The 24389-nt window shown below is 43.6% G+C and overlaps 1 non-coding gene across 1 annotated transcript; it reads left to right on the top strand.

The window, feature by feature from the left end:
* The first annotated feature begins 11087 nt into the window (after positions 1-11087).
* Positions 11088-11194, top strand: LOC118913416 (U6 spliceosomal RNA). The gene has a single exon (XR_005025202.2). It is a non-coding gene; the product is annotated as a U6 spliceosomal RNA (small nuclear RNA).
* Positions 11195-24389: the final 13195 nt, after the last annotated feature.

The following is a 24389-nucleotide window of genomic DNA, read 5'->3' on the forward strand; positions in this document are numbered from 1 at the left end:
TAAAGATGGGAAAGACAGAGAAAAATGACAAAGAGAGAACAGGTGTGCTTTAGTGAAAAATATCAGTTATAATAAAAACTAATAGAGCTTTTTTTTACCTACCAATTGGGCAAAGATAAAAAAATAGGTAAATGTCTAATGCTAATGAGAATGCAATAATATAGGCTTCTTATCTACTATCTGTTGTGGTCTAGAGAAGTACAGTAGGAAGAATAATGCCCCTCCCCCAGATGTCCATCTCCTACTTCCAAGATATACATATATCCTTCCCATATATGGATATGTTATTTTACATGGCATGGGTGAATTAAGATTGCAGAAGGAAATGCTATTGCTAATAAACTGACCTTAAAATAAAGAGATTATCCTAGATTATCTGGCTGGGCTCAGTACAATCATAAGAGTCCCTCGAAGTGAAAGAGGGAGAGAGAAGAAGTCAGAAGGATGAGATGTGAGAAGGACTAACTCACCACTGCTGGCTTTGAAGATAGAGAAGGGGCTGTGAGCCGAGGACTAGGGCGGCCTCTAAAAGCCAAAAAAGGCAAGGAAAGGGATTCTCCCTGAAACTTCATGTAGCCCTGCTGACACCTTGATTTTAGCCCAGTGAGACCCATTTTTTACTTCTAAACCACCAGACTATAGGATAGTAAATTGGTATTGTTCTAAGTCTCTAAGTTCATGGTAATTCATTACAAGAGCAATAGGAAACTAATACAGAGAGCATAATATTCATGGATTCTCCTTGATAGCATATTTTAAGTGTCTGAAAGTGTTTCTGTTACTAGACTCAGTAATTCTCTCATGAAGAAACTATCCTGAGGACAGGTATCTGTGTTCAAGATGTTTACTGCAGGGCTGGTTATAAAAGGGAATGAAACAATGTACATGTTCAATAGTATGGGACTCAAACTATGATGCATTTATATGCTACAATATTAAACTACAAAAAAAATTATGTTTTGAGAGAATAATTGAGATAGGGAAAAATTTCTGGTAAAATGAAAAAAGCAGGACCCCAAATTTTGTATAAAATTTTATACTCACTTCATAGAAAACAAATCTATATACACAGATGATAGAGGAAAAATGCCAAAACTAGTCTCTGTGCACCAAGATTATGGGTTATTTTTATTTTGTTTCTTTTAATTTTTCTATTTCTAAATGGTTTACTGAATATACCTTATTTTCCTAATCAAAAAATAAATTTTAAACAAAAATCAGTAGACAAAACAAAACCAAAAATTCCCTGAGGGCCTAACAAGGATATTTTACAAAAGAAAAAAAAATACAGGAGTGATAGAATTCCTTGTATATCTGTGAATGGAGGTGGTTTTGTGTCCTAAAGACAAGGGTATCTTTGAATCCAGGATCCTGAGAGGCAAAAGGGCTCTTGTGAATCCCCCTGGTCCATGCGCAGCTCTAGTCTGAATCTCCTCTTTGTGAGAGGAAAGCTGAATAGGTTTTCCCATGGGGACCTCTGGAGATGGGAAGCCCTGGGCTGTGCCCTTCCAGGCAACCAGGGCCCTGTGGCCCAGACACTGAGGGTGTACACTGATCTTTGGAAATGAGACCATGGTACTGCCTTCACTGGGCAAGCTCAGGTCCAGATGCTCCTGGATCTTGCTGGACTGTGATGTCTCTGGAGAAGGATGTCTATCTTATTCCAGATGTGCCAAACACATAGTAGGTGCTCAGTACACACTGCCTGAGGGATGAGTCACAGTAAAGGAGTGAGGCTGGTTCAGAGTAGGAATAGGGTGAGCGGTAACTGACTATTCAGGGATTTCCACCACGTGGGGGGGCGGCTGTTATTCCACAGCATCCAAAGGGATGTGACAGCTGGGACCAACATCCTAGGAAAGGGAGAAGACCACCAGTATTTGAAGGACATTTAAATGAGATGGAAACACAGTTCTTGGAGTGGACCATAAAGGGGCAGGAGAATAAAGTATCTTCATGGCTGGGACCAGCTCAAGGTCAGGCCTGCATGACTGTAATTGGCCTGACAGTGGGCAAGGTTGAGCACAGGCCTTTCTGAAGTCTTATTTTCATGTGACCAATATAAGGATGCTTTAGTCTGATGTGCTCACCAGCAGTGTGAAGCACTGGTATCACAATACCAAGGCTCAGAGTCTGTCTCCAGGGCTTTCTGATTTCCCTCCAGCCCCCAGCTCTGCTTCTCTCCATACTTTGGCTTCATTCTCCGATGTTGCAGGGAAGCTGGCTCCAGGCCACCAACGAATCACATTCTTCTAACCCAATGATCCCAAGGACCAAAGGCAGGCCTCCTGGCTACACCCAGCAGAAAATTCCTAGGAAGGAACTCTGACTGGCCCAACTGGACTCATGAGCTCATACCCAAACTGATCACCATGGCTAGAGGGATGGAGCCCTGCAAATAGCCAGACCCGATCAGCAGGGGATGAGCTCACACCTCACTCATGGCCCTGTAATTGACAGCCCCTCCAGAGCCATTTGGAATTAAGGGGTGGGAGGCAGTTTCTGGAGGAAAAGGGGATGCCCAGCAGCCCTAATCAACAAATACCTTTGACAGATCCTAACTGACTACCCATATTGTTGCCAGGCAGCTGCATCTGGGGAAGTGTCTCCTTCCATGTTAGGTGAACCCTCAACCCAGATTGGGGAGGGTTCTTGACTCCGATCAGGAAAGCATTCTCAACCAGGTCAACCAACTGCCAGCAAGAAAGGAATTCATTAAAGCAAAAGTAGAATGGATGCCAGCAGCCATGCAGGCAGTAGAGGGCAAGGAAGAACAGAGGGAGAAAAAGGGAAGTTCACTGAACTCTTGCTTGGCATAGGTCAAATCCACTGCCAACTCCTAAAGCCAGGGTCACCTGGCTTCCAGTGTCCACTTGATCTATATGGAGTGGGAGTTATATCTCTACTACCCCAGAATTTGAGGGAGCTGTGGAGCACTGGATGGAGTAAGTTGATGTTCTGAGAACTTCTACTTCTCTACTAGTCTGATATAAAATGGAGAGAGAAAAGGACTGTGTTAAGACTAGAAAACTGAATGAAACAGCAAACTGACGATGTCATTTACCACCACAGGTAGAGGTGAGAGAATTCTTGTCTTTATCATGGAAAAGAGTTCAGAGACAAGTGAAACTGGCTTATGCAACAAGAAAGTTTGATATAAAACAGTACACACTCAAACAGGAATGCAGGAAACGAGAGAGGAGGTTCACTTAAGGGTTTAGGGTTTGGTGTTTTATAGGGCCTTTTGGGTAGGAGCATAAAGTATGATGTAAACAAATGATTCATAACTGCTTCAAAGCTTTATCTTGAGAATAGGATTATTTAGCTGACTGTGTTGATCCAAATCTTGGCATTCTTTATGCACATAGGTTCATTTACATTTCAGAGGTCTATCTCTTGTCCTGGTTACAAAGTTACTTAGTTGATTAAGAGGCATATATATTAAGTTAAAGAATAAGCTGGGCCTTTTTCACAGGCTAAATAGATTTTACAATGGCATGAACCTTGTCCCATTTCCCTGCTCTATTTCACTGTCACTACATCAGCCCCCCTATTTTGCTATTTCATATATGAATCATCTCTGACTTCTGGAGATTCCATCTTTGCAGTTTCAATCATGGGCCTGTTAATTAGGCCTGTTCCTCACCGTGCTTCAATGCCTTTGGTTCTGTGACACAGGGCTGCAGGGAAAAGCAGCTAAAGAGGACTAATTAAGACTCGGAGTGCTTTCAATAACGTACATGGAAATGAACAAATTAACTGAAGATGCCAAAAAGGCGCTATTGCCCCAGTGGGGATTCCACATATGGAGATAACATTAAGGAGCGTAATAGTGATTCAGAGGAAACCATGAATTATGAGTGGTGTTCAGCCCCAGTACCTCTGAGGTGTCAGATTATAGTAAGAAAATGTCAGAAGATGTTAGGAGAGCAAACTGAAGTTAAGAAAGCCCCAGTGCGGGAAGTGGAGGGAATGAAACTGCACAACTGAGTTGCAGAGATTTTGCTTGTGGTAAGGGGAAAAGTCCCAGTGAAAATGGCCTTGTTGATGACCAGTTTTGCAAATATGTGACCTGGGGTACATTCAAAACAATGGACCTCAAAATGCCATCCCAGGACCATGAGCATCGGCATCATCTGGGAATTTCTTATGAATGCAAATTCTCAACATCCACTCCAAACCCCCTCTGGGGCAGAGGCCCAGCCAGGTGATTCTGATTCAGGCTCAATTTTGAGAGCCATGGCCTTAGAATAAAGAGCCCTGTCTCCGTTCCCAGCTGCTCCAATTACAAGCTGATTTCACCGCTTACCTGTTCTGATGCTCCCACTGACAAATCCTTCACTGGATTTCTATGAGATCATTGATAACATTGGAAAGAGTGGAGAGTGACACACAAGTGACAAGTTATAATGATTATTTCAGGTACAGATGGTACCTAAACCAAGCTAAACCAAGGATCCCAATTTGGAAGTATGGGGGAAGATGGTGCAAAGGTAAATAAAGGATGTGGCATGAAATTTGGGTTTCTGGAAAATATTGCACTTTTTACTTCCCAAACAAAGGGTCTTTAAAAAGGTTTTCTGGCTCTCAAACCCCTTTCCCTAGACACCTTTCCGATGAGTTCAGTAGAAAGGTATCAGAAGCAGCTGGTTATCATTTCCCTTTAAATTCACAGAAGCATAAAGATGAATAAGCTCTGGGGCTGGAGACAAGCCCTTTGCCAAAGCTCCTCCACAGCTGAAACAGCTCCAGGTGCTCAGCGGCAGGAATGCGGTTGGGCCGCTGATCCAGGCAAAGGCCAGGTCACTTAGAGCCGACCACGGGGAGGACGGGGCCATGCCGGGTCCAAGACGGCAGCCTGGTGCCTGTGGAGTAGGGAGAGGAGGGGCCTGGGAGGATACAAACCCTGTGCTCCCTCCCCAGCCGAGGGTGAGTGGTCCTGGTGAGAGCAGGAAAATGAATATTAAAATCACCCTCGAGGGGGAAAGGAGGCCAAGCAGACGTGCAGCTTGGTGGTGGAAGGGGAGGAGACATAGGCAGAGCCTCACTTTCCTGGGATGTTGATGCGTGAGCTTCAAGGGTTTCTTCATTAAACTTCTCCTCACAGGATGATAGAGCCTGAATGCCTCCAAACCCCATGATCTCCTTTCCTTTCAGTTGGGAGACTGACTCTAGAAAGGTTCAAGTCAAACTCTAGTCTGGGCAGCTTTAGGATTTGAATTTAAGATTGTGAAGCTTCTGGCCGAACAAGCTGGATGAATAACCCCAAACACCAGGGTCTAAAGCATTTTCTACTTTATCTTTCTCCAGGGCTCAGCTCTGATGGGGAAGGGCTCACAGCAAATACTTGAGGGTAAATGCCAAGCACCTTGTGAGCCGCGTGACCCAGCCAGGCTGCCAACTTGACTGTGGCGCCATCATCCAGAGGAGTATCCTGAGACACACGGGGGGCGTGTCCCGCCCAGAAGCATAACGGAGGGTCCTGGTGGGAGCGTTCACAAACTTCACGGCTCCCTCACTGGCCATTCCCTTCCTGCTCACTTGCTCTGGTTATTAATAAAAGTGGCTCTCGGATGTATTAGGGAAGGAAGAACCTGGGAAGCCAGTGTAATGAGAGACCTTATTTACATCAACGAGTCCTGATTGCCTCACCTCCTTTTGGCACCCATGTAGGTTATAAAGAAATATTTAGATAAAAACTTAAACTAAGTAGTGCCTTTCCCTTCCCCTTTAAGATCAGACCGGCTTTCAATCTCTCAGTAACCCACCTCCTCCCAAATTTCTGCTCACCTTACATTTCCAATTGCTGCTCTGCTGCAGAGCAGACAACTTGCAAAAACCCTGCCCTAGAACAAAGTTAAGAGAAAGCAAGGAGACAGGTTGGTGCTTCCAGGTCCAAGGTCCATGCTTGGGGTATGGTGACAAACTATACCTACCTACATGGGATCACTAGCATGCAAAAAACATGACCCAGGGTCCACGCTGGATGAGGAGAGAGATTTGTTTGAACACCCTGCCCCGCAAAGCCCTGTGATGGTCAGGTGATTTACCAAAGCTGAATGTGTGTTAGAGAATCTCTGGCTGCCTTTGTTTGAAGGAGGTGATTAGTTTTCTGGACTAATTGCAAGTCTCTGCACTGACACACAAACATATACATACATACTGAGTGGTGTCTGAACAAAGGCTTGGCCCATCCATCAGAGCTGAGCATGTTCTTGGAGGGCTAATTGACCGTGCATGAGTTTCCTATTGAAAATTAAGGCAAGAAATGTAGAAGGGAAGAAGATAGTTTTTGCAATGAAAAATTAAGTCAAAGGATGCTTCTTCCAGGGAAGGTAGGGGGATGGAGAAAACACCATTAGCCATTTTTCCAGTCTTTATGAAAGATAAATGAATCTATCTCTGTAGATTCAGAAATATTCTAAACAGGCATTCAAAGCCCTCCCACATACTGCCCCTTTATGGCTTCCCAACAGGACATGAACTCTGTGATCCAACCAAACCAGGTTGTGTTGTAGTCCTGGAACCTGCTTTATTCCCCTTTACCTTTGCTTATATTGTGTCTTGGACTTCTCTTTTGCCATTACTTCAGTTTGCTGAAACACAACCAGCCTTCCAAGGCATGAAGCTTCCTCGGCCATCTCATACTCAATTCACCCCTTTCCTCCTTTGTGCTCCAACCACATCTGTTTATATGTCTTGCCTGAGCTTTGAGTTTTATCTTCGATTGTAGTTACAGAATACATTCCACTTCTGACTAAAAAACACCAGAAGATGGGAACAGTAAATGATGGTTTTTTTCTGCATACTCATGTCAGTTTTCTCCATAGGACTCCATGAACATTGTCGAATTTCTCTGAATGTCTATGGCATTTTTTCCACACTTGATCAAATTAAATTATGTAAAATGGACCGATGACTCCTGGCTCTTCTAGGTTGCTGACGAATTATTTCATTTACCAACAAAATATTCATCAAATCTCTTCCTGGTTATGTGCCCAGCACTGGGAAGTGAATAAGGTGCATATGTTAGTCTCCTAGGATTGCTGTAACAAAGTCCCATAGACTGAGTGGCTTAAACCACAGAAATTTATAGACTCACAATTCTGGAGGTTGAAAGTGCAAAATCAAGGTATCTCAGTTTGGTTTCTTCTGAGCCTCTCTCCTCGTCTTGTAGATGACTGTCTCCTCCCTGTGTCCTTACCTGGTCTTCCCTCTGCAGGCATCTGTGTCCAAATTTCCACTTCGAAGAAGGACTTCAGTCATATTAGATTAGGGCCTACTCTAATGACCTCATTTTAATTTAAATACCTCTTTAAAGACCCTACCCCCAAATATGGTTATAGTCTATGGTACTGGGGGTTAAGATTTCAGCATAGGAATCTTTGAGGGGACACAATTTAGCCATAACAGTATGGTTATTGCCTTCACAGAATTTATGGTCCATAGGAAGATACAGACAAGTACACAGGCAGTTACAATGTAGTGTGATCAATGCACGGTAACAGAGAAGATAAAGGAGAGTATGGATACATGGGCATTTCATCCTCACTTAGGGGTGGGGTGGAGAAAGCCACCCAGATGAAGTGATGTTTAAGTTGAGACCACTGTTCTCTAAAGAAGTTATAGGAAGTGGGTCTTCCAGTTATCAAAGTGGATGGCATGGAAGTTCCCCCCAAGTTCAAATCAAGGTGGTGTCCACCCCACTTCTCCATCCCTAACAGGAGTGAGAAACACCAGAGGAGACTAATACCTGCTCTAAGGCCTAGAGCTTTACTCCTGCAGTCAGAGGTCTGAAACAATGCTGGCAGGATAGTTTAAGGATATCATTTGAAGAGGAATAAAAAGGCCCAGAAAAGACGGTGCCTATTGGTGGCCTGAGATTTTCCTTCCTGAAAAGCATCAAAGTCTGTTCACACTCAGCATGGACAGATTCCCAAACTAGACATCACTCTTCCTCAGGGCTCTTGTGAAAGGAGGTAAGACAGATTTTAGTGAAACCACTACAGCAGAGGAGAGAGACTTCAGTGGCAACCCATTCTGAAGAAGCAAAAGGTGACAGTCTTTTTAAATGCCAGGATATGCCAATGCAGTCCACAGCACCTGGGCAAAGCCTCTTGGGCACTAAGCTTATGGAATCACTCTAGATAATCCTCAGATGTGATTCTCCCTTGAATTATGGGAAGGAAACCAACATTTCTCAAGCACCTGCCACACGCAAAAATCTTCTCTAGGGCCTTTACATGTGCAATTTCATTTTTTGACTCAACAATACTATATAATAATATTCCATAATAATACTTCACTATTGTCTTTTATAATACTATGGAAATACTCGACATCCACATTTTAGAGAGGAGAAAAGTGAGGTGACAAGGTTAAATAATTTGAGAAAGAATGCATAGCCTGTGAGGGATGGGGCAGGATGTAAAGCTGGGATTGAAGTTCCTGCTTTTTCTTCAGGTTGTACTTCCTAAAGGAAGAGATAGAGAGAAAGAAGGGGAGAGAAAAAGAGAAGAGTATGGTCTGAATGTTTGTGTCCCCCTAAAATTAGTATGTTGAAATCATAATCCCCAAAGGTGATAGGAGGAGTGGGGCCTTTTTGTGATGCTTAAGTCATGAGGGTGGAGCCCTCCAGTGTCCTTGTAAAAGGGGCTTCAGAGAAATCCATAGTTCCTTCCACCATGCAAGGATACAATGTAAAGTCTGTAACCTGGAGGAAGGCCCTCACCTGACCCTGCTGGCACCTGACCTCAGACTTCCAGCCTCCAGAGCTGTGAGAAATAGAGTTCTATCATTGATAAGCCACCCAGTCAGTGTTACTTTTTTATGATGCCCTGAATGGGCTAAGATAGTCTCCCATCGTTCTTGCTCCCAAAGTTTGTTCACTTTCCCAGGGAGAACTTACTGGAAACAGGGAAGGAAGCAGATGGAGTCTCTGGCAGCCATCACCCCTCAGTACCACCCTTCAGATTGGTTCTCCCCACTCCAGGCATGGTGGGGAACCAGGAATCATGCTTAGAGACAGCATTTCCCTGTCCCGTGGTGACCACAGGTTCCATCGGAGATTTAGAGGTGAATCAGAGCCTCGGTTTGGGAGTCCATGAGGGAATCACCCAAGGCCTGATAGGCTTCAGCAATGGCCGCAGCAAAGACCCACTGAGGACGTGGGTGGCTGCAGAATGGGCCTGCCAATGACATGTGTGCCTCGGAGGCAGTGGGGTGAGCAAGCACGCCAGGTGCGTGCCTGCATCTGAGTGAGGCTCTGGCGCGCAGCCCAGGCTCCTCCTCCTGTGATGCCCAAGGCCCGCCCCCTTCCCGTCCCACTGTGCCCCTTTGGCTCACCTCCCACCACAACCATCCGCATGAGTCCCAAACCCCATTCATGCTTCCAGGCCCTGGCCTTTCACGTGCTGCTTCCTCTGTCTGCAATCCACTTCCACCCTTGACCAAATGCTACTCATCACTGAAGCCCCAGTTCCCATGTCACCTCCCCCATGAAGCTCTCATGGATCCTTCACTCCAAACGCCCCATGAGATTAACCACTGCCTTCTCAGTGCATCTGTAATTCGTTATGCATAATACTTATGAGTAATCTGTTATCAAATTATTATGCTCACATAGAATTGTTTATTATGTGACCAAAACAGGCCCTACTCTGAGAATCAGATGTAAAGCAGTCTTATGTATTAGTCAACTTTGGCTAGGTTGCTGTAGGACCAAGCAACCCCTCAACGGCTCTGTGCTTTCAGCAACACAGGCTTGCTTCTCACTCATGATACTTGTACTTCATGGGGCAGCTGCTCTTCTGCTCTTCACTTTGTCCATTCCAGGCCCCACTCTGAACATACTGATCTTACTGCAGAGGTGAAAGAACAGTGATTAAATCTTGCAGTGCTGTTCAGTGCCTTGGCTTGGACACAAGTAGATCACTTCTGTTCATATTCCATTGCCCTGAGCAGGTAACATGGCCAGGCTTGCTTTGATGGGACAGGGGAGGGAAGGGGATATTTTCCTCTCTCAGGCATGGGAGCAGGGCCACCATGGAATATAACCTTGTGGAGCTGGGCTTGGTCGAGAAAGGCAGCAAATATTGGGGTGCAATCATATACATATCATACTGGGATGAAAACCAAACTTAGGCATTTGCCAGTCAGCCTCACAAGTTCCAGCCTTGACTCAAGGCAGGAAACAGAAAGAAAGCAAACCTTACTACTTTAACTGACACCCATCAAAACACTTTCCCTGGATGGGAATTTATGTCATGGCCTTTGGGTCTAAGAGGCAATGTCTGGGAGAGGAAGAAATTTTACTGTTGAAGACATGTCTATTAGCATTCAGTGTCCCTGAGGAAACGATCTATCCCCCTGAAAACTCCTCTTTTAGTTTTTAGTTTATGGCTGGGATAAAAGCTGCATCTTTCCATCAGACGGTGAGCTCGAGACATTACTTAATTATAGCCTTGGTCACCAAAATATCTAGAGTTAAGCATGTAGCTTCATAGTTCTGGTTGAATTATAGCCTCCCATTTTCCATATGGCTTCGTTTTGCTTTCTATGACTTCAGAGTTTTAAATAATATTTTTGAAGTTTTTTTGTCTAGTTGGAAAAGTAAGCACATTTAATACAGAAATTTAGGAAAACAGAAAGCCCAAAAGAGAAGAGTTATCCCTAACCTCTCCCCCGCCAAAAAACAGCCCTGATGACATTTTGATCTATTCCTTCCAGTAGTCTATTTATGTTTATTTACATATAATATACATAACATCTAGTTTTATGCATTATTTAGATTTAAATTTATATTTAACTAAGAGAATAAAATCACCTCCATTTCTCTTCCCTCCCCCACGAGTTCTCCAAAACAGAGTGGTGACCAGGATGGCCCTTGGAACCAAATTTAATTAAGTCTTTTCCAAACAAAAATTTTAAAGCTTCTGCTGGTTATTTGTGCAGTTGAGGAGGTAGCCAGTTAGAGGTGTGACGAAGCTGCTTTTTACATGCTTTTGAATTATTCAATCTTGAAATAGTGTTTTATAATATTAATAAAGCCTCACTTGGTGTGCAATACAGTAAATAAACATAGGCCAGTGCTCACTTCGGCAGCACATATACCAAAATTGGAATGATACAGAGAAGATTAGCATGGCCCCTGCACAAGGGTGACACACAAATCCGTGGAACTGTCCGTACTAAAAAATAATAATAATAATTTAAATAAATAAATAAAGCTAGGCCAAAAAAGTCACGGAGAAGTGCCTAGGCTCAAAGCTGGGGGTCCGGGAAGAGTGTGGCTGTGGGCACACTGTTGCTTGGAAGTCAAGAACAGCAGCTGGAAAACAGCAACACCCTCAGTCAGCAGGGCTGCATACCTATCCTGGGCCCCCTTGCGTGTGCATGAGAGCTTCTCTGCGAGTCTGATGGCTCTCGTACTATTATTTCAACATTTACTAGTGTTGCCATTTAAAGGGCCTTTTTATGTCTTGTAACAATGTCACTCAAGCATTCATAAGTCAGGATACAAGTGCCAGGGCAGAAATACACATCCCAGAATCAATAACTCAGCAGCGGAAGTTAAAGGTAATAAAGCAGCCTGGCGTGCCGCGCTGCTGATTTAGGAGACACTCAACAGAGATGTAGGCGCAGGGGCCCCACGACACGGGACAGCAGTGCTCCTAGCGGCATTGCGTGTAGTAGCGCACACTGGACACGGTCCGAACGTCCCTCCCCGTGGAGTGGATGACTGATTCCGGCGCCCTCCCACAGAGGAGCCCCGCGCAGGGAGAGGCTGACGGGCTCCAGCTGTACGCAACCGCACGGATGACCGGCACAACGCTGAGCAAACGCCGCTGGACCCGCGCATAAATACACACGCCGTGGCTTCTATTGTATGAAGTTCAAGAGAGGGGACGAGATCAAACTAGAGTTTTCAGAAATGCAACTTTAGGTAGTGAAATTCTGAAACAAAGCAAGCGATTCCTCATAAAGTCAGGCGGTGGTTCCGTTAGGAAGGAGGGCATGGGGTTTGCGGGGTGGGGTTGGCCAGAGGAGACTTCCGGACACTGGAGAAGTTCTGTTTCTCGGCCCAGCAGGTGGTTACACAGGTGTCTGCCCCGGGAGAAACTACTGAGTGTGGGTCTTTGCTTGTGTGTTGTGTTGTACGTGTGTTGTATTCCACACTATAGGTTATGGAAACCCTTGTGACAGGGTGTGAATCTAGTTGCTGTCTGTGAATACCATCTCCTCCCTTCTCTCACTTTACCCTGAGGGGCACCCCCTACAGCCTGTCCTCGACTGAGCACATAGATTCCTAAAGCAAAAACTAGATTCAAAACCCAGGGAAAGAAGATGGATTAGAAGACCAGTTTCTCCCCTTCCAGAGACTAGATAAAACTGGACATGAGAGTGGGGGAGAGGGTGAAGCATCTGGGAATAGGGGGAAGATGGCAGGAGGAGGTGGGGGGGTACTCCTTGGCGGAAGACCTTCACCACACACACACAACCCACACAAACAATCACACCACCCAAAGAAGACACCCTGCCCACAACAGCCCAGGTTTGTCATGGGAAAACCCAGCACATGCCCTCCACCAGAAAGGAAGGCACTTGGAATCACCATGGGGAGATGGGGGCAAAAGAAAGCCCCTTGGCCACTGACTAAGCCGGCCCCCAAAGGAAGCAGTGGAAATGTCCCCAGCATCAAGAGCCAGGGAGAACCCTTTACTATTACAGACATTTTGCCCCATGGGGATCAAAAATGACACTGCTATGAACTGGAGAAATTAGTATGGCTTCCCCACCTCGTGGTCTCCATAGACAGAACTGAAACTTTGGCCTCACCTATTGGTAGCATCATCACTTTCCCAGAGTAAGAAGGGCATCTGCATTCGGCTTTCAAAACATTTGCAACCATTATTTAAACTCAATTCTGTGTTTAAATGACTTTCATGCTGGTTGCCATTCTCTTTTTGTGCCCAATACGGCAACTTTGGATTCTTTACCAATGATACGTGCTTTCAGGGCCTGGCCTGCCTCTTCCTTAGCTTTCCAAGCACAGTTTGGTGGCTGGTGGTATCCCCAAGTCACTGCCTATCTGAGGAGACCTCCCTTGTGACATAACACGTGAGCGTGTACCACGACTCCTCTTCCGGTTGGACTCTGTTGTCATTTGCCCATGTCATCTCCTACTTTAAGCTGCAAAAGGTAAGCCTGACTTTTATTCTTTTGCTGTTAGCTTGCTCTTTCTGGAGCATGTGTGGGTGATGGTGCCTTTATCCTTGGAGTTCAAGAATTTCGCCAGACTATTACTAGGTGTTGATGTGTTTTCTTTTTTTTTTTTTGCTGGGGCCTGGGGGTGTTTTTGATCTGCAGATGCCCATCTTTCTCCAGCTCAGTGGGGTTTTACCCTGCTGTTTCTTTGAAGGCCACTCTTACTATCTGTGCTCTGATCTCTCTTTCAGTGGCACAGGTTTTCAGACTGTCCACTCTCCATTGTCTGTCCCCCAGAGCTGCCCTCACCTCCCTGAGCCCTCATCTCTGATCACTTTATCCTTTACTGAGCAGTCTTCTCAAACTGACAGCCATTTACGGCCCTGTAAATGGGCTGTTTATTCAAATAAGTATTTGACCTATTTCCTCCCCTGCAGTTCCCATAGAGTGACTTTTCCTCTGTACATTTTGCCCAAGCTAAACTCCATCCATCTGGCAATGAAACAAGGGGCAAGGTGTTACATCCCAGCCCCAAGTAGATACCATTACAAGATCACTGCATGAATCAGCCATAGCTGGGCAAACTGTCAGAGAGCCCAGAACAGCCCACATCCCAACTTCCTTGCATATTCATTATACATCAGATATCTGACCTCTAAAGCACAGCCAAGAGGAAAATCAGAAGCTGGTCCTCCGCTAGAGAAATATCCAGATGCTCCATTTCTGACGCTGGCCATCACAACCAGCTCTGCAGGCCCTGACCACTCACTAACTCATTGGCCATCCAAGCAGGCCATAAAATTGCCCCTCTAATTAGGTAAACGAGCTGAGTGGAAATGTCATCTGTGACTGGATCTTAGTGTGGCCTCTGAATCATAGGGATTACGGTCACTCCAAGGAATTGAAATCATGTCTATTATTCAAGGATTGGAGGGGTTTCAGGGAAAACACTTTACTAACTTTTACCATTTTCTGACAGAACCACAATTGTCTCTCTAAGGCTTTTCTCTTTAAGGGATCCCTGGTGACAGAGTTCCAATCATTAGGTAGCTCTCTTACCCAACACCCTCAATATAGCAAATACCGGGCTTTACGTGTAGTTGTACTGGTCATAAGCTTTTGAAATGTAAATGATATTTTAAACTGTCTTCTTTATCTATAAAGGCATCTCACATCCTCTTTGGAAAGAGATATAGTAAAAATTATAAAGATCTTTGCAACCTAAATGGCCTTGGTTTCACAAGTTTATCAATACAAATGTGCTTACATTAATGTTAGTGCTTCAGTCACAGTTCTTAAATCCTGATAGAATGAAGTTCTTGTCTGCTCATGTGGAAAATCTAGTCTCCTGATGAATTTAGCCAGGTGTTTTAGCCTGTGCTCTCCCAAAAGACAAAGCCTGAGGCAAGGGCTTTTGTGCAGATATTTTATTTTGGGGAGTAATCCCAAGGAACAGGAGTATAATCTGGAGGGGGTAAAATGGAAGGGAGCAAAAGCCAGTCCATGCCTATGATGTTAAGCTGGTCAATCACCATGAGAAAGGGAGCAGGGACCTCCAGCATACAGCCACGTGGAGTGCACCACAGAATTGTTTTTCCTGGGAAGGAAAAGGGTAGGGTATAAATGCCGGCTACTATCCACCAATAGTCAAGGAGTGTCCCGTGGATGCTAGTCCTCTCATGTATCCAGGATTGCCCAGGTGCCTGTGTCAGAATGGCTCCATGGCTCCTGCTGGCATCCCAAGAGAAAGAAGCTTCAGGGAAGAAAGCAAGAGATACCTGGTATGGCATGGCCCAAGAGAGGTGCTTCTGATTTACACCTGCAGGTAGCTCGTTGCCACAGCAACAGCCAGACTAAAACTCAGGCTGAGAGAATACGGAGTAGAGCATGAGACACATCCTGCATGGGCATTTGCAAGAAGTAGGTCTTCTGGGGGTCTTTTCAATGTTTACTGTTACCCCAAGCAAAGCCAGTGTTACTTAGCCACCAGCTACTGAAGAGGAATCACCACCCTGTGTCCTGGGAAAGAGATGGAGATTGTAGAGATAGAGATAGAGAGGTTAATGAAGCTAGATGCACAGAACATTTTCTAAATAATCATAAGTTTAACATAAATATAAAAGTATTCTTCTGGGCACATCTATACAAATTCTTGCCACTCTCACTGAAAACATGGGAAATAGGGATTACTTCCATTCCATAGATCAGAAAGGCAAGTTTCAGACAAGCACTGCTCTCAGGATTACACCACTGGTGAGTAGCCAAGCCAGGGTTTGGATTTAGAAATATCTGATGCAAAAACAGCTGCATCCTATATTATACAGGATGCTCAATATTTTGGATTTTCACTTTCATAAAATCTATTCAACTTCATTACTTGACCCAACAAACTGGCTTGAACATTCTTTTTCTTGTTTAGTTGGTTGGTTTTATTTTAACTTGTGTGAAAGCTTCAGGCTTTCTTTCTGATTAGCTGATGATTAATGCTGTGTTGCCAATATGAAAATATAAACATAGCAGGGAAGGTGTTTGGGACAACGCAAGTGGAGCTGACACAGACCAGCCCCACCCTGGCCAAAACAAATAGAAATTTTGCATACAATATAACGGCAAGAAATGTAATGCAGAGGCAGGTTCAAAACTAAGAAGGTGAAATCCTCAACTGCTGAATACAATGAGAGAAAGGAAAAATAGAATGGAAAACCAAGTTGACTCTATGGGGAACCACCTGGTTTCTTCCCTAGATCACAGGTCCCAGTGGCATGGGTTCTAATTGCTCCATGAGGACAAAACATATGTGTTCAGAGCTAAGAAAAGTGGGGAGTTAAAACTGAACAACATGCATAAAGAGCAGAGATTTAAAACACTTTCCCATCCTTAAATAGGGAATAGATGTATAGGGAGACTCAAGGAAGTTTGCTCTCTATTGAAGCTTTTGTAAAGAAAGTTATCTATAAAATATCCAAATTTCAGGCAAGTTCCTCATGAAGGTGTGACACAAAATAACATTATTTGAAAAATAGAGGAACTACAAGCCAAATATTTTACACAAAAACCCTTGCAGGTCAGTGGATCCTGTAAATGGCATCAGCCGAAAGAAATATATAACTGCTCCAAGGGGAAAAAAACGTACACCCCAGAGCATGAAGACTTCCCACAGAAATAAGCCCCCTTGACTGATGTAAATTCATCATGCAGAATTGCCAAAATATGAGAAAATGAACCACACTGAGAGAGAGTGAGCAGATCTATCTTTGAAGAGATTTAGCTCCCAAGAAGTGCATAGAATGGAAGAAGAAAGAGAATGTGAAATGGTAGATTTGAAATAACTAAAGAGTTAATAGTTTAAAAGGAAAGTATAATGAAGAACAGATAAGTGTGAAAAAGGAAGAGGCAAATTTGGAAAGAAGCTAATATAACTTCTTTAAGTCAGAAGGAAAAAATAATGAATATTTAAACCTCAGTGGATGGGTTAAACACAGGATCAGAAAGAAAAAAAACTGTAGGGATCACTGGTGAATTGGAAGACAGATTTGGAGAAATCATCAGAATGCACAAAATATGTGTGGTTAATTCTCGAAAAAGGAAAACCACATGGCCCATAAAATGAGAAAAATTAAAATGCTTAGACGTAGTAGTGATCAGGAAAATGTAAATGAGAACAATAGGATACAACTTCCCACCTGGCAATGTGACAAAAATAAGAGTATAACAACAGAGAAATAGAAATCGCCATAATATTGCCAACAAGAATATTAACTGGTACAACCCCTTTGGCAGTATCCATTAAAGTTGAAGATTTGCAATCTATGCCATGAAAATGCACTCCTAAGTGCATTTTTTTCAGAAGTCTCACGTCCATGCAGAGATTGAAATATGTTCGTTTGTCAATTTACATAAAAATGAGATATTAGGAATAATCTAAGTACTCACCAACAGGGAAATAGGAGAATTAACTAAAATATACTCTATAATGGAATATCATGCAGCAATTAAAACATAAGCTAAACTTTACAAATCAATATGAAAAATCTCAGAAACATAGCATTGAAGAAAAAATTGCCAAAGGATGGTGTATTATAACATTAATATAAAATTTATAACACAAAGAGCAGTGCTAACATTCTTATGAATACTCATATAAGAACATGGATGAGAAGGAAAAATGCCAATTTCAGAATCATGCATTCCTCTGATGAGAGAGAGGGACTAAGGTCAGAAGAGTCCCAATGGGGCTTGAACTGTTATCTGTAATGTTAGCTCTTGAAAGAAATTTCATGTATGTAATAAAGTTGGTTAAATGCTAATCTGTGTAACCACAGCAATGGTTACATGAGAGTTCCTAATCTTATTCTCAGCACTCCCCTATATGTTTGATTTTATAATTTAAAGAAAAGCATGATGGAATCATAGGAAGGGAGCAATTTTAGAGATTCGTGAGTGGAGATCTTGATAAGGGCAAAAGATAGGGGTCTTGACTTGAGAGTTGATCACTGTTCCTTGTTATTTCACAATGAATTGTCCACAGCCTACTGCCTAAGATTCTCCCAAGAAACTATAAGCAAATCCAACAATGTTTGGTCTTTTCTGTAGTTTTTACTGGAAAACAGCTTCCAATTTCACAGACATTCATTTTTATGCATTTATGAAACCTACTTCCTAGGTACTAATCTCAAGAGAATTTTTATGATTGATACAAGTCATATACTAAAATTCGTACATTGTTGGTGTTTTCCAAGGATTTTAAGTCAGTACTCTATTAGAAAATTTGCCTGCGATCCAAACCAGGTACACACTTCTAATATGCATGTGTTCTGAATTATGCCAAAATTTAATCACTAGAAGCAATAATACTTATTTTACTCATAATTCTGTAACAGGCAGGACTAATTATGAATAGTTTGTCTCTGCCCAGCTCAGCATCACGTGTGGTGGCTTAAAGGCTGGGGGTTCCTGCATCTGGAGGCTCATGCACTCATAAGCCTGGTGGCTGATGCCAGCCATTGGTCAAGACTTCAGCTGAGGCCTTGGGCTGAAGCATCTCCAAGGGCCTCTCCTTTTTGCCCAGGCTTCCTTTAGCATGGTGGCTGGGTAACCAGAAATATTGTAGTGTCCATTTTTAGAAAAATCCAGCATGCACAGACATACAAAGTAGTCATCTATACAATCCTCTCCAACTTAACAATTTTATGAAAGGACATCTGTGTGTGTGTGTGTGTGTGTGTGTGTGTGTGTGTGTGTGTGTGTGTGTGTGTGTCCTCAATACCTTCTTGAGTTAACCATAGTTTTCAGTTGCTCCTATTTTTTCTTTTTAATTTTAAATTACAATTTTATAATTAGTCCATAATTATCAGTTTAGTTAGCTGTGGGTTATTTGCTTCACTTACATTAATCATGCATATTTATATCAATGGTTTTGTATATAGCTTTATAATAATTGGAAATTAAGATCTGTACATGGTGTTTCAAGCATGTGGCATCAATAAATGTATGGATAATCACATCGCCCCAAACGTACTCATACAATGAATTATGTGCTGCCCATGAATTCATGCTCTTTAAATAACTTATAATATATTATCATGTGTAATTAAGGTACTTTTAAGTTTATATGCATTTTATAATATAAATGTACAAGCTCATCCTGAAAGTGATTTATTCAGCCCTTTGTATAATGATTAAAGTGAATTATTTTCTCATTTGAGAATGTGAAAGGGAGGAAGTGAAACAATACTGTTTTTCCTACCCAAGGGGCTCTAGGAGGTACTCAGCAAGGTTTGTTGAACTAATCTGAACTTGCATAACTCATTCATTCATTCACTCACTTATTCATTCAAGACAGGGACTGATTTGTTGAGGAAGGTGAAAGAGAGAGAGAGGAACCAGTGATGCCCCCCAAGGTTTCAGGTGTAGGAAACAGAGTGAATGGTGGCAGTTTTCCTAAGATAGGGAGGACAGAAGGAGGGGCAGGTGTCAATCTCTCCAGGGCTGTGACCTCATCTGTATAATGGGAACCACCTACATGCCCTACAAATCTTCCTATCAGGGTTGTTATTTAGGTTTTAGAATCTTCCTACACTGATGAGGTATCAACAGTTACCAGGTCACACTGGGCTCGGGTTATGAACAACTAAGACACTCCCTTCACCAATCAGTGGCATAGGCCAGGGAAATCATATGGAAAACATGGAAAAAACCACAGATTCTTCATGTAACCCAACAAAAATAAAACTTTTAGGAACATATATACATCACAGTTTGTTAGTGTTAGATTCGAGGACCTGTGATTTGACATTGTTTTGCAACAAGAATGGGTTACACTGATCCATCCCCTTGTCCACAAATACACCAGAACTATGTAAATATTGTAAAACTGGTGAGGAGGGAAGTGTGCAGCTGACTGTACCTCAACAGGACAGGACCTGTGTCCTTAGGATCTCAAGCACCCCTCTTCAACCTGCAAAACAAATTAGGAAGAAAAGGATCTCAGATTCTCATACAAACATGTGCTTTCTTGACCACTACCTTCCAGCCTGCTTACTTTAGAACTCCCGTCCGCCACCCCATCAATTCCATTAGACCCATTAGTTCTACCATTTTTCATTATCTGTCTCCTTTCTCAAGTCCTCACTTCCCTCTTGACACAGTTTAGGTTCTGTGTGTGCCTCACCACAATGGCCCCTTTACAGATACCTCTTCTGCCATCTCCCATGGGAGGCGCTCAGCTTGCGGGTCCCATTCCTCACTGACGCCAAGCACCACCTCTTCTATGCCCACACTCAGGAAGCAGCACACTGCTGGAAGAGAAATCCCACAATCCTGATAACTGAACTCAATTATACTTATGACCATGTATCTCAAATTAGTGCTCAACCCTGGCCAACAATCCTGTCCTCTTACCCTGAGATGCTACCACAACTTCTTTCTTGTCAGACCTCAGAACACCTCCCTCCCACCCGAGCTGACAGCATCATCTTGTGCTTCTTTGAGAAAATAGGAACAATCAGATGAGAATTACTCCCCTCTTCCTTTATCAAATCCAGCTGTCTCCTGGCATTCGTGCTGAAATACTCTGCCTCCCACCCAGTCACAGGGGACAAATTGTCCCTGATCCTATCAATGGCCACTTGAGCTTTACAGTTTCTCCTCTTTCAGCCTCTTGAGGACTTTATTACTACAGTTATCCCCTATCTTTCTATAACTTCAATTGATTCCTCTATCCTGAATCACAGAAATGTGGTCTGTTATCTTCCATTTTAAAGGTACTCTATCCGGGCTCCATCAGTCTTCCAATATCTGGCCCATTCTGAGCTCCCTTTCCTGGTAAAATTTATCAAAAATTTTTCTAAAGTGATTGGATCTTATTCCTCATCTTTCATCAGTTAGTTGAAAGGATCTTCATGTAATTTAGTCCCACCTCATTTTTTAGGTAAAGAAACTGAGACCCATCCATATGTCCCCATGTTAGATTCTCACAGCTCATCAGTGGCAAAGTCAAGTCCAGAACTCTTGTCTCTTTCAGGCTGTTCACACACACACACACACACACACACACACACACACACACCTTTTCTCCCACCCCTTAGCCTGCTGACTTTACTTAATTAAAACCAACATCGGAAGAGGTTTCCAATTCATATTTCCCTGAAATAGACCAGGTGAGCCAGTTGCTCATATCTCCTGCTCCTCCCCAATCCATGCCTAAGTTCAGACTTTCCATCACCTCTACACAGGTTCTACAGGTATCTGTGCACCCAAGAGAGGCAGAAGTATGAGTCTGCCATTCACGTTCTCTTCCACATCCCTTGTTTCCCCAAGCTCAAACTGAGTAAATCATATCTGCAATTCAACTCTTAATCAAGAGGCCCTTGAATCTGACTTCAGACACTTACTTTTATGGCTCCTCATGTGTCAGGTAGGAAAATGAAGAATGTCTTACCTACTCCACCACAATGCTCACATGCAATAAATCACAGAGGCACAGCAGTGCAATGAGACTGTATTTCAGGAAGCCAAATGCGGAGGGAGGGACCTGCCACAGCCATGGCAGGGAGAGATAAGGGGGCAAGAGGCAAAGCCCCTATGCACAGAGATTTGGGAAACATGCATTCTGGAATCCCTGCTGACACTGAACTAGGAGGAGGTGTTTCACTCCCAGCGTTTTCTCAGTAACAGACCTGGGGCAACTGAATACAGCTGCCACTGGCCAGGAAGTCTCCTGCTGGAGAGAAAGGCTTCAACTCCACAAACCAGAGGGAGGAATCTAGCCATTTCCTACCTTGTCAGTCTGCTAGGCTCCCTCTTACCGTGCTGTCATTCATATGGTTAGGATTACCCTGACCAATGAGATACCTGCGCCAGGTGTTTCCCAAGCTGAGGTCCACTCACACTCACACTCCTTGCTCTCTTCATTCCTCTACTTCCGGGCTCCACACCTGGTTGGCATGAGCAGCTTCTGGACTCTTCTTTTTCTTTATTTGGTTATCAGGATGATTAACCCACTTTCTGTAATTGGCTTCCTTCTCAACCTTGAGAGCCCTTCTGATTTTATTGATCAACCCAGAAAGTCCCCCCTGTCTTTTGTAGCTCCTTAGGTCCTTGATTCTCCTTTCTTTGTCAGAGTTGGTGGGGATGGGAGGTGGAGAAGAATTCTTACAGAAGCTTCTTCAGAGAAAACTCTATCTTTAGTTAACCAACTTTTCAGTTAGGAATACCTTAACAAAAACCCAACCTACAATGGCTGAACAAAATAACATTTTCTTTTTCTCATACAACTCAGAGCCCGAAGGTAGACCCCTTAAGGCTAGTGCTATGCTCCATAATGCCATCAGAGACCTAGTTCCTGCCTATCTTTCTGCTCAGCCATCAGTTAGTGAGTGCTTCTTGCCTGTGGATACAGTGTGGCTGCTCTGCATCCCACACCACATCTAAGTTCCAGGAAGACATAAAGAGAAGGCTCTTCTGCAGGTCTTCGGTAAGCTTACTCATGCTTCTGAGTTCAACTCGTCCATGATGGCCTTCCTCTCATGTCTGATGGTTGGTTGCCTGTCAGCTGGGGTGACAAAGGAACTATGTGTCTCTCGTCATCCAACAGGCTTGCCTGGGCTCTTTCACTTGGTGGTGGCCACAGCTTCTCAAGAGAGGGCAATCTCCAGTAGGTAGGCACTTTTCAAACCTCTGCTTGCCTCTCATTTGCAAATATACCATTGGTCAAAGAGAATCCCAGAGCTCATGTGAGAAGGGCATGGATGCAGCAAGGGGAAAAATTTGTAGCTGTTTTTGCAATCTACATTACAGCCAATTATAACTGAAGAAATTTGCATTACAGTCAGTTATAACTGATGGAACCTACTTTGATCCAACAAAAGTTAACTATTCATAAGAAAAAAATCAATTCTTTTTCTTCCATAAGTTGACTTACAAACATATCTAGGATGTCTTGTTCAAAAGTTTGATCCATTTTTCAAGGAGATTGCACTTCTTAAAATGCTCCTCTCTAAATCTGTTTCATGGAATAACTAAAATATCCTTTTTTCTTGAGCAGTTGGTGTCTTACCATAAAGAAAGGTATGGCAAATCCAGACCCAAAAGTACACAGCCGTCAGAGTAAGTACCACTTGTTTCCCGCTGGCAACGGCAAGGTGTTCCCCTCCCCACAGTGGCCCCTGCAGACCACAGAGCCTGGGAACCTCTGATGCTCTGTCCCTGTGCAGCGCTGTCAGAAGCTCTGTGACAGGCACTGAGGCCAAAGCAGAAGAAATGGCAGTACCTCACCAAGTCTCCCTGCTTTTCATGGTTGTTCCATTGTGTTGAAAATTCATAATTTTAAATAACTTTATTTCCTTCTATGCATTTTTCCTTGTAAACACATTCTCATTTTTCCTAGATAAGTCATCTAATGAGAGTAATAATAGAGCTTCTAGGGAAAGAAACACATTGCCATCCTATTTAAACACCATTTTTGGAAGAGTTAAGGGAATGTTATCAGAAGCATGTCTGGTTTGTGCAATTCTTATAAACACGTCCGTGCCTCAAGTGTTGAGTTCAAAAGAGGTGACATTTGTTTAATTTTACACTTTGTGAAAATGCTACGGTTTTAGTTTTAAAAGTCTAAGAATGCACTCAGTTCTCACGAACAGTCACATTTCTGTTGCATGATTCATACACAATCACGATACCACTGCTTGCCCAAGACGTCACATAAAAATCACGCTCAAGGGGACACTGGGGAAGGATGCACACTCGGCTGGCTCAGCAGGGGCACTGGGGAGTAGTATGTTACAGGGGTTAACATACCCGGCCTGGCTGGTGGCCCTTGGTGCTCAGGATTTCCATGGCAGCCCACCCTGTGAGGGTTGTATGTCCAGAGTGATCGGTATGTCTGGGGTTCCAGCCCATTTGATATGTCCAGATGGCCAGTGTGCTGGGGAGACCAGTCTTTCCTGACCAGCGATGTTCCCAAGGCACTCAGTCTGCTGATTACCAGCACATATTTTTTCCTGCATGGTCAGGGTGGAGTCCTGCCCTCTGACTGCCCAAGGACAGCCATGGCTAGAGGGTAGGGGTACAGTACAAGAAAGTAGCCTCAGAAGGTCCTCCTGGGGCCTCTCACCACCCCAGAAAGGTCCCTTTAGCCTGACTACTCACTGCTTTAAGAAATCCCCTGGAAAGGAGAATATAGTTCTTCCCCACCTCCCCCTAATTTTCTCCTCACATTCTTTCAGGTTAACACCTCAGACAGAGTTGATGCTCAAAATATTAACAACCTGTCAGGAAGGATTCCCCCTCAAGCAGAACAGGGACCTGCCATCAAGTTATAGGTAAGTGTCTAACTGAGCATTGGCCATGCCTGTGGGCAAGGATGGGATTGGGGCCAACTGCAGTGCAGGCCCACCATGTAAGAACCAAGACAGTCCATCCATCCTGTCCAATAGCTCCAAGCCCCATGGCCTCACAGGAAGCCTCTGACTTCTGGTCACTAGTGAAAGCTGGCTCTAGAACCAGGTAGCCTGGCTATGCGACCTAGTGCCAGTCGCACAATGTCTCTGAGCTTCTAATCTTCATCAGTAATGTAAACATCTCTTCACAGGGCTATTGAGAGGCCATTAGTCCTACAAACTGGGGTCAGAAAACTTTTTCTGCAAAGGGTTATTATTTTAGGCTTTGTGAACCATATGGTTTCT

Source organism: Manis pentadactyla, chromosome 10 (assembly GCF_030020395.1).
Source record: "Manis pentadactyla isolate mManPen7 chromosome 10, mManPen7.hap1, whole genome shotgun sequence".
In the NCBI taxonomy this organism is placed as follows: domain Eukaryota; kingdom Metazoa; phylum Chordata; class Mammalia; order Pholidota; family Manidae; genus Manis; species Manis pentadactyla.